Below are 8,364 nucleotides of genomic sequence, written 5' to 3'. Positions count from 1 at the left end.
CCCAGGAAGTAGGCTCTAGTCAGAAGGTTCTCAAGGCTGGCTTCACATTAAAATCACCTGGGGAAGATTATAAAAATGCCGATGCCTGGGCCCTAACCCAGAAGTTCTGTTTTCATTGATCTAGGCTGGAGCCCAAGTCTTGGGTATTTCTAAGGTGCATGTAGGACCGAGAACCCTTACTTCAGAACAAAATTTCTCAGCCTTCACACTACTGACATTTTTGGCCAGATCTTTGTTGTTGTGTGGGGCTGTCCTGTGCATCTGTGAATCCTTAGCAGCATCCCTGGCCTCTATTCACTAGATGCTACTAGCAGTTACCTCCTCCCTCAGTCCTTCATATGTGACAAGCAAGAATATCCTCAAGGCATTGAAAATTATCCCCTGGGGAACAAAATACTCCTTGATTGAAAACCACTGCTTTGATGTCAGGAACAGCCTTGAGGTGGAAGTCCACATCTTCCACAGGGGTGGAACCCCCTTCAGAGCAGCCTCAGGTCCTGCCATCCTCCCCTGAGCTCCTCAGGTGGTCAGTGGTGACACAGACTCTCTGTCCCCTGGGAGTCTGACCTCATTCTTGTCCTTTGGGGACACAGAACTAGAAATCAAAGGTCACAGCTTATTTGGGGATCCAGGAACCCTAGGGAGGTCTCAGACTTACCCTGTGACTGTATATTCTTTGAACGCAATTTGACAAATATTTCTCAACCACCTACCAACTACTGGCCATTGTGCTGAGTGTTGAGGGTCCAGCAATGAACCAAACACTGTCCTTGCCCCTGTGGGGCTCGTGGTGTAGAGCAGGGCTCACATAGTATTTGTTTGTGAGCTTTGCAGCCTGTCACACTACTCAATTCTGTTGCTATGGTGTGAACGCAGTCTTAGACACTATGTAAGGGAATAGGTATGGCTGTGTTCCAATAAAACTTTATTTACAAAACCAGGCAGTAGGCCAGATTTGCCCTGTGAACTGTAGTTTACCAATCCCTGTTCTAGTGGGAGAAACAAACACATATCCAGGTGTATACAATCCAGGATGAATGATAGGATACAGAGGTCTGCAGGGTGGTGGAGAAGAGTGGCAGAGGGGGATCAGAGGCCACAGAAGGGGCACCTGATCCAGACTGGGGTGGGGTTGAGAGAAATCCAGGAGGACTTCCAGGAAGAGGTGGCACCTGAGTTGCATCTTAAAGGACGCATATAGTGATGAGACCCAGAGGCTGAGAAAGTGTTAGCCAAATGAAGGGTAAATGGACAAGTGTTTGGTCCTGAGCAAGGCTCAGGAGCAGAAGATGGCCTGGCACATTCAATATGGCAGGGGAAAAGGTGAGATCCTATAGGCTCTTGAATTTTATTGTTGACCACTGGGATTTCTGAGCATGGCAGTGCCATGATCTGATTTGTCTTTGGCAGCATTCCTTCTGACTACCTTGCGAGTAAACAGGCTGGAGGTAGGGGGCAGAGTGGAAGCAGGAAGAGGGGAGGAGGCAACCACAGCAAGAGATGGTGAGGCCTAGACCAAGGGGGAAAACATGGAGTTGGAATGAAGTAGGTGAATTCAGCTTGTGTTGAAAGTAGGGTGGGCAGGACTTGGTGGTTGATTGGTTGTAATAGGGTTCAGGGGAGAAAGGTGCAGAGGATGCCCCCAGGATTCCGGTGAGGGTGTAGTGATGACATTCAGTGAGAGAAGGGACACCAGAAGTGCAGGCTCAAAAGGATGGCAGCTGCTGGATTTCATTGTGGCATGTTGAATTTGAGGTAGGTAGATAGACATCCTGGTGGAGATGACCTGTAGGCAATTAGAAATATTGTCTTTAAGACCTTATCATAGATGAGTTCCCGCATGGTTCAGATGGGAAAGAATCTGCCTGTAATGCAGAAGACCTGGGTTTGATCCCTGGGTCAGGAAGATCCCCTGGAGAAGGGAAAGGTTACCCATTTCAGTATTCTTGCCTGGAGAATTCCATGGACAGAGGAATCTAGTGGGCTATAGCCTATGGGGTCTCAAAGAGTCAAACGCGAGTGATCAACTAACACGCACACAAGGTGAGAAAGGTAGAAAAGAGAGGGACGGTCAAACAGGGTCTAACGGCCCCAGGGCCTCCAGTGGGAAAGAGATTATGAAACAGTGGCCGAAGGGTTGAGAAAAGTTGAAGAGAATTGGAACCCCCTCCTCTCCCTGGTTCTCCTAGGCTGCTTCTCAGAGCACAGAAAGGATTCCCCTCACCCATCTCCAAGATCTCTCTTGTTCTGTGGGCACAGCATCTAAAGACACAAGTGTGCAGTGCAGCAAAGCCCTCTGGGGCACAGAAAGCCCTTCAGCTTTTGGAGACCAGAAGAGGCATCACAACTTTGCAGAATGAGGAAGTTTTTCACAGGCCCAGGAGGTGAAAAGGGATGCAAGTGGGAGGAGTGAGGCTGGACAGGGTTACCTAGATAGACATTCCAGACCAAAGGAGCTGGGTGGGGAAAAAACCCAGAGAGTGAGAGTGCTATGGAAATCCTGAGCAGCTGGTCCATCCTAGCAGGGGTCCAGGATGCTGGGGTGGGGGAGGGTGGGAGGAGGTAGGATGATGATAAAAAAAAAAAATGGAAGGGTCTTGTGAAGCTGAAGCCTGTGTCAAGCCCACAGCTTCTGTGACATTGGCCAAGTCACTAAACAGAACCCTAGTTTTCTCATCTGCACTAACACCTGCCCTTCCCTCTGGGGAGAGGATGGAAAACGAGCCTTTTAGGTTATGGAGTTGGTGTGTCTTCAACTTCTGGCTAGGGTTCTAGAAAGATCCTGTAGATGGGGAATGTCAAGAACCCTAAGGTAACAGCGAGAACTGGACAGAGAGTTACTCACAGGGACCCTGGCCTTTCCTCTCCTGCCCCTTCCTATCTTCGATGACAACTAGGTTTCCCAGCCAAGAGAAAAGAGACTCTAGACTGGGCTCAGGACAAGCCTGATCGAGGCTCCCCAAGGCAGTTTCTATTCCCACCTGTGCCACCCACCTTCTTTCTCACTTGGATAGCCTCAGAGAGAGAGGACAGACAGAGGGGGGACTTTCATCACCTGGGTCCCCACTGGGGGCCTTTTCACAGCTGAGAAAATGGCTAAGCCACCAGGAAGCAGTTAGACCAGGACTGAAACCCAGTCTGTCTGATTCCCAAACCCATGCTTGCCTTTGCCACTTCAGCAACTGCATGAATTGGCTCTAGGAAGACCTCATCTGTGGCTATGTGTCTGGAATAGTCTCTGCTGGCTCCTTTTGCTCAAGATGGCACAGAGGTTCCCCTCATGGTCTTCCCCCTTCTTCCCTTCATTTGACCTGTCCTTCCTTGGCACGTACTGCCTCTAGCCTGCCCTGAAATCAGTGACCGCCTACTTCACTGGGACCCAGATAAAAGATGATAGAATAACTGAAGTGTCCTTCCCATGACCTTGAGCTCTGGCACAGTCAACTTCCCTTGTGGTGTTGGGGTTGATGACAGCTGAGTGGCAAGAGGACACAGAAAGAAGGGCCATGTCAAAGCGGGCATGGCCAGGATACCCCAGCCACCTGCCAGGGCAGCTGCCTCCCCCTCCTCATGCAGACAGCTGGGAATACCCCTGTCAAGTGACAGGGCTCAGCCGTTGTCCTCCTCCCCCTCAGCCAGCGAGGAATGCCCATGCCAACTGATGGGCCACAGTCATTTCTTACTGCCTCAGACAGATCCCTATGTCACCCCTGCCAATGGATGGGATATAGTCACCTCCTGTTTCTGTTAGGCACTAGGGGATACCTCCAGAAGCCACACACAGACATATACAACACTGGGGGGTTGTATGCAGAGCTGTGAGAGACATGCAGGACTCCCAGGAACCCTGGGAGGCTGTAGATACAGATACCAGCTTCCCTGGGGCTTGCGCACTGATGAACACCATCATTCCAAACCCACACACTGGGCTCTCGCTGTGGAGCACTGTAGCCCATGCAGGAAGGAGGCTGCCTGAATGTATATGAATAATCTGGACCCTTCCATGGCCCAGCCCACTCTTCCAGTTTGGGCTGCAAGCCCATGTGTACATATACACATCCCCACACGCCTTAGCTCTCAGCTACTTCAACACACAATTTGTGATGCTAACTCTGGGCAAGGCCCTGGGCTGGGCCCTGGGGTAACACAAAGGAACCAGGAAGGCCCCCACCCTCACAGAGCTCACAGGGTGGGGAAGACTCTCTAGGTGATAAATCTGAGGGGAGCTTAGGTTCAACTGCAAGAACAATTGCATGTGGAAAGAGCAAGGTGATTTTCTGGGCTTTTGCAGCCTTGCCAAGACCCTCCGAGGGTCACAGATCCTCCAGTCACAGACCAGGCTCTGTGAGAACAGTCAGACCTGAAGGGGCTATTTGGCTAGACTCAGGGGAACTTGAACTCTGAATTCAGACCTCTGAGGGGCTGTCACAGAGGAGACAAGATGTGTGGCCCCAGGAGACAAAGCTAGGATCCACTGATGGAAGCCACAGGGAGACCAATTTCAGGTGAAACGTCAGTCGGCTATGTTCAGATAAGATAGGAAGTGAGCTTCCTGTCACTGGATGTATGCAAGTAGAGTTTAGGTGATCGCTGTGCAGGATGCTGTAGAGAGGATTCAAAAGCCCTGGGTGGGAGTTCAGACTAGGTGGCCACTAAGGGTACTTCCAATGTCAAGAGCCCATATCTCTGGGATTCTATCCAACCCCTTTATGCTACAGATGAGTAGACTGAGGCTCAGAGAGAGGCAGGGTTATGCTCAAGGTCACACAAAGAGTTAGTGGTACTCAGAGGACTAGACCCAGGATTCCTTACTCCCTGTCTTGGATCCCCCACTACTCAGAAACTTCCTTGGAGGATCCAGAAGCTCCCCTCTCTGCCCCACATCCTGGGTGTCCTGACACCCCATGCTCTTCATTCCCAGCTGCAGCTTGGGCTCAGCTGATGGATGAGCTCCTTGTTGGACTGCCTCTGGCTCCAGCTCCACAGATGGACACTCTCAGGCTGACTGACTGAAAGAAAATCCACATTTGACTTGGAGCCAGATGTAGAGCAAAGGGAAATGGGAAAGCAGGAGATCCAGAGCCTGGAGGGGGCTGGAGCCTGGGGGCCAGGTTGGGACCCGCAGACCTTACCAACCCCTCATTGAGCCCAGGTGTTGCTGACTGAGGCAGTGAGTGTCTTCTGGAGCAGGGGCTTTGCGAAGTCCAGTGAGCAAAACTAAGGACCCCATAGACCACAGTAGAAATTTCAAAAATATGGGAAAACATCCTCATTCAATTCAGGCTTTCCTAGTCCTCACCCTGGATAACTCCCAGGCCTTTCTTCTCTGAGCAGAACCCTACAATTCAGCCCTTTCCCTTTGTCTTCATCCTGCCAAACACAGGGGTATTTCTGTCCTACCTATCAGGACACAGCAGGGCAACTTGCTAAACTGGGAAATTATTTCTGTGGAAGAGGTTCTTATTCTTGTCATTAAGAGCACTGCCCCACCCCCAAAAATCTATCCATGCACACAGTTCTTCACATTTCAATAATTAAAAAACAGAAGTTTGGGGATTAGAGAGTAGAAAGGGCTCGGCTAAGGTGACTCAATGACAGGATGGAATGCTGACTGCCTGTCTCCCACTCCACAGATATTTTCACACCATCCCTTAGCATGTTTAGGTTGACAAACCACTTTCTGCGGTCTCCTGAGTCCTTTGCAATTACAGGTGAAGTGAGCATGATTACCCTAAGAAAAAGGAAACCAAAGCCAGGAGACTCTCAGTGACTTTCCAGCTACCTTTCCTGAACAACCAATAATGTAACACGTGTTAATTGTGGGGAAGGAGATGCTAGGGATGATGACTTAGAGAAGTGACCCTAATAGTGGACTCCAGACATGGTGCATTTCAGGCCCATGAAGGAGATGTGTGGAGCAGTCATTCCAAAACACCACCCTGTAGATAAGAGGCTACGAGTCACCCAAGGAACTAGCAAATATATGTTTGCGTGTGTGCATGCATGTATTCTTGGGTTCTATTCTAAATGATTCTGATTCCACAACCATTAGTATGCCCAGGAACCTTTATTTTCCTGGAGCCTTACATTCTAAGGGCATGGCGGAAATCTCAGGAAGACACATGTTTGCATGGGTTTAAACCTCACTCCTGGTGCTAACATGAGATAAAGGGTGTGTGTGGATATTGGGGAGCTGACAGCCATTTGCCACCATTTTCACTTTTTTATAAGAACCAGTGCATGGGAAGCTGGGCTAAAGGGATTGAACCTTGGTTAGTCTAAGCCTATTTGACTTGCTTGGAGAGCTTTTAAAAAATACTAGTAATCAGGCTCCACCTTCAGAGATTAAATTGATCCAGGAGGGCAGTCTGGGCACTGGTAAGTTTTAAAAGCACCCCAGGAAACTTTCATGTATAGCCAGAGTTGAGAATACTCCTTTAAGCCAGTCATGGTAATTCCAATCTTTATCTTGTGGTTGGGTTCCACTTGGGCACATGGCACAGTTATGGGCAGTGGGAGGCATAGACAGAAAACTGCTAAAAAGGACTTAAGGGAAGGTTGTTACCTCTTTAAGTCTTTGGATTTTGTTCAGTTGGAGTGTGATCTGATCACATGGACAATCTGATCATTGCCTAACTCAATGAAACTGTGAGCCATGCCATGCAGGGCCACTCAAGACAGACGGGTCACAGTGGAGAGTTCTGACAAAACATGGTCCACTGGAGAAGGGAATGGCAAACCACTTCAGTATTCCTGCCTTGAGAACCCCATGAACAGTATAAAAAGGCAAAAAGTTAGAACACTGAAAGATGAACTCCCCAGGTCAGTAGGTGCCCAATATGTTACTGGAGATCACTGGAGAAATAACTCCAAAAGGAATAGAGATGGAGCCAAAGCAAAAACAACACCCAGTTGTGGATGTGACTGGTGATGGAAGTAAAGTCCGATGCTGTAAAGAGCAATATTGCATAGGAACCTGGAATGTTAGGTCCATGAATCAAGGCAAATTGGGAGTGGTCAAACAGGAGATGGCAAGAGTGAACATCCACATTTTAAGAATCAGTGAACTAAAATGGACTGGAATGGGTGAATTTAACTCAGATGACCATTATGTCTACTACCATGGGTGAGAATCCCTTAGAAGAAATGGAGTAGCCATCATAGTCAAAAGGGTCCGAAATGCAGTACTTGGCTGCAATCTCAAAAATGGCAGAATGATCTCTGTTCGTTTCCAAGGCAAACCATTCAATATCACAGTAATCCAAGTCTACGCCCCGAAAAGTAATGCTGAAGAAGCTGAAGTTGAATGGTTCTATGAAGACCTACAAGGCCTTCTAGAACTAACACCCCAAAAATATGTCCTTTTCATTGTATGGGACTGGAATGCAAAAGAAGGGAGTCAAGAAATACCTGGAGTAACAGGCAAAGTTGGCCTTGGAGTACAGAAGGAAGCAGGGCCAAGGAGTTTTGCCAAGAGAATGCACTGGTCATAGCAAACACCCTCTTCCAACAACACAAGAGAAGACTCTACACATGGGCATCACCAGATGGTCAATACTGAAATCAGATTAATTATATTCTTTGCAGCCAAAGATGGAGAAGCTCTATACAGTCAGCAAAAACAAGACCAGGAGCTGACTGTGGCCCAGATCATGAACTCCTTATTGCTAAATTCAGACTGCATTGAAGAAAGTAGGGAAAACCACTAGACTATTCAGGTATACAATGAAAGCAACAAATAAATTCAAGGGATTAGATCCAATAGACAGAGTGCCTGAAGAACTATGGACGGAGGTTTGTGACATTGTACAGGAGGCAGGGATCAAGACCATCCCCAAGAAAAAGAAATGCAAAGAGGCAAAATGGTTCTCTGAACAGGACTTACAAATAGCTGAGAAAAGAAGAGAAGTCAAAGGCAAAGGAGAAAAGGAAAGATACATCCATTTGAATGCAGAGTTCCAAAGAATAGCAAGAAGTGATAAGAAAATCTTCCTCAGTGATCAATGCAGAGACATAGGGGGAAACAATAGAATGGGAAAGACTAGAGATCTCCTCAAGAAAATTAGAGATACCAAGGGAATATTTCATGCAAAGATGGGCTGAATAAAGGACAGAAATTGTATGGACCTAACAGAAGCAGAAGATATTAAGAAGAGGTGGCAAGAATACACAGAAGAAATGTACAAAAAAGATCTTCACGACTCAGATAATCACCATGGTGTGATCTCCAACCTAGAGTCAGACATTCTAGAATGTGAAGTCAGGTAAGCCTTAGGAAGAATCACTATGAACAAAACTAGTGGAGGTGATGGAATTCCAGTTGAGTTATTTCAAATCCTAAAAGATGATGCTGTGAAAGTGCTG

At 47.9% G+C, this 8,364-nt stretch overlaps 1 long non-coding RNA gene across 1 annotated transcript in view; it reads right to left on the bottom strand.

The window, feature by feature from the left end:
• Positions 1-904: 904 nt before the first annotated feature.
• LOC138930302 (uncharacterized) overlaps positions 905-8,364 on the bottom strand; it is a 34,012-nt gene continuing 26,552 nt past the window's right edge. Inside the window, exon 2 of the long non-coding RNA XR_011446149.1 lies at positions 905-1,786. This is a non-coding gene — a long non-coding RNA (uncharacterized lncRNA). The remainder of the gene's footprint in view (positions 1,787-8,364) is intronic.

This window comes from Ovis canadensis, chromosome X, assembly GCF_042477335.2.
Source record: "Ovis canadensis isolate MfBH-ARS-UI-01 breed Bighorn chromosome X, ARS-UI_OviCan_v2, whole genome shotgun sequence".
NCBI classification, from domain to species: domain Eukaryota; kingdom Metazoa; phylum Chordata; class Mammalia; order Artiodactyla; family Bovidae; genus Ovis; species Ovis canadensis.
The sequence above is the reverse complement of the archived record's forward strand: the minus strand, read 5'-3'. Positions and strand labels throughout refer to the sequence as shown.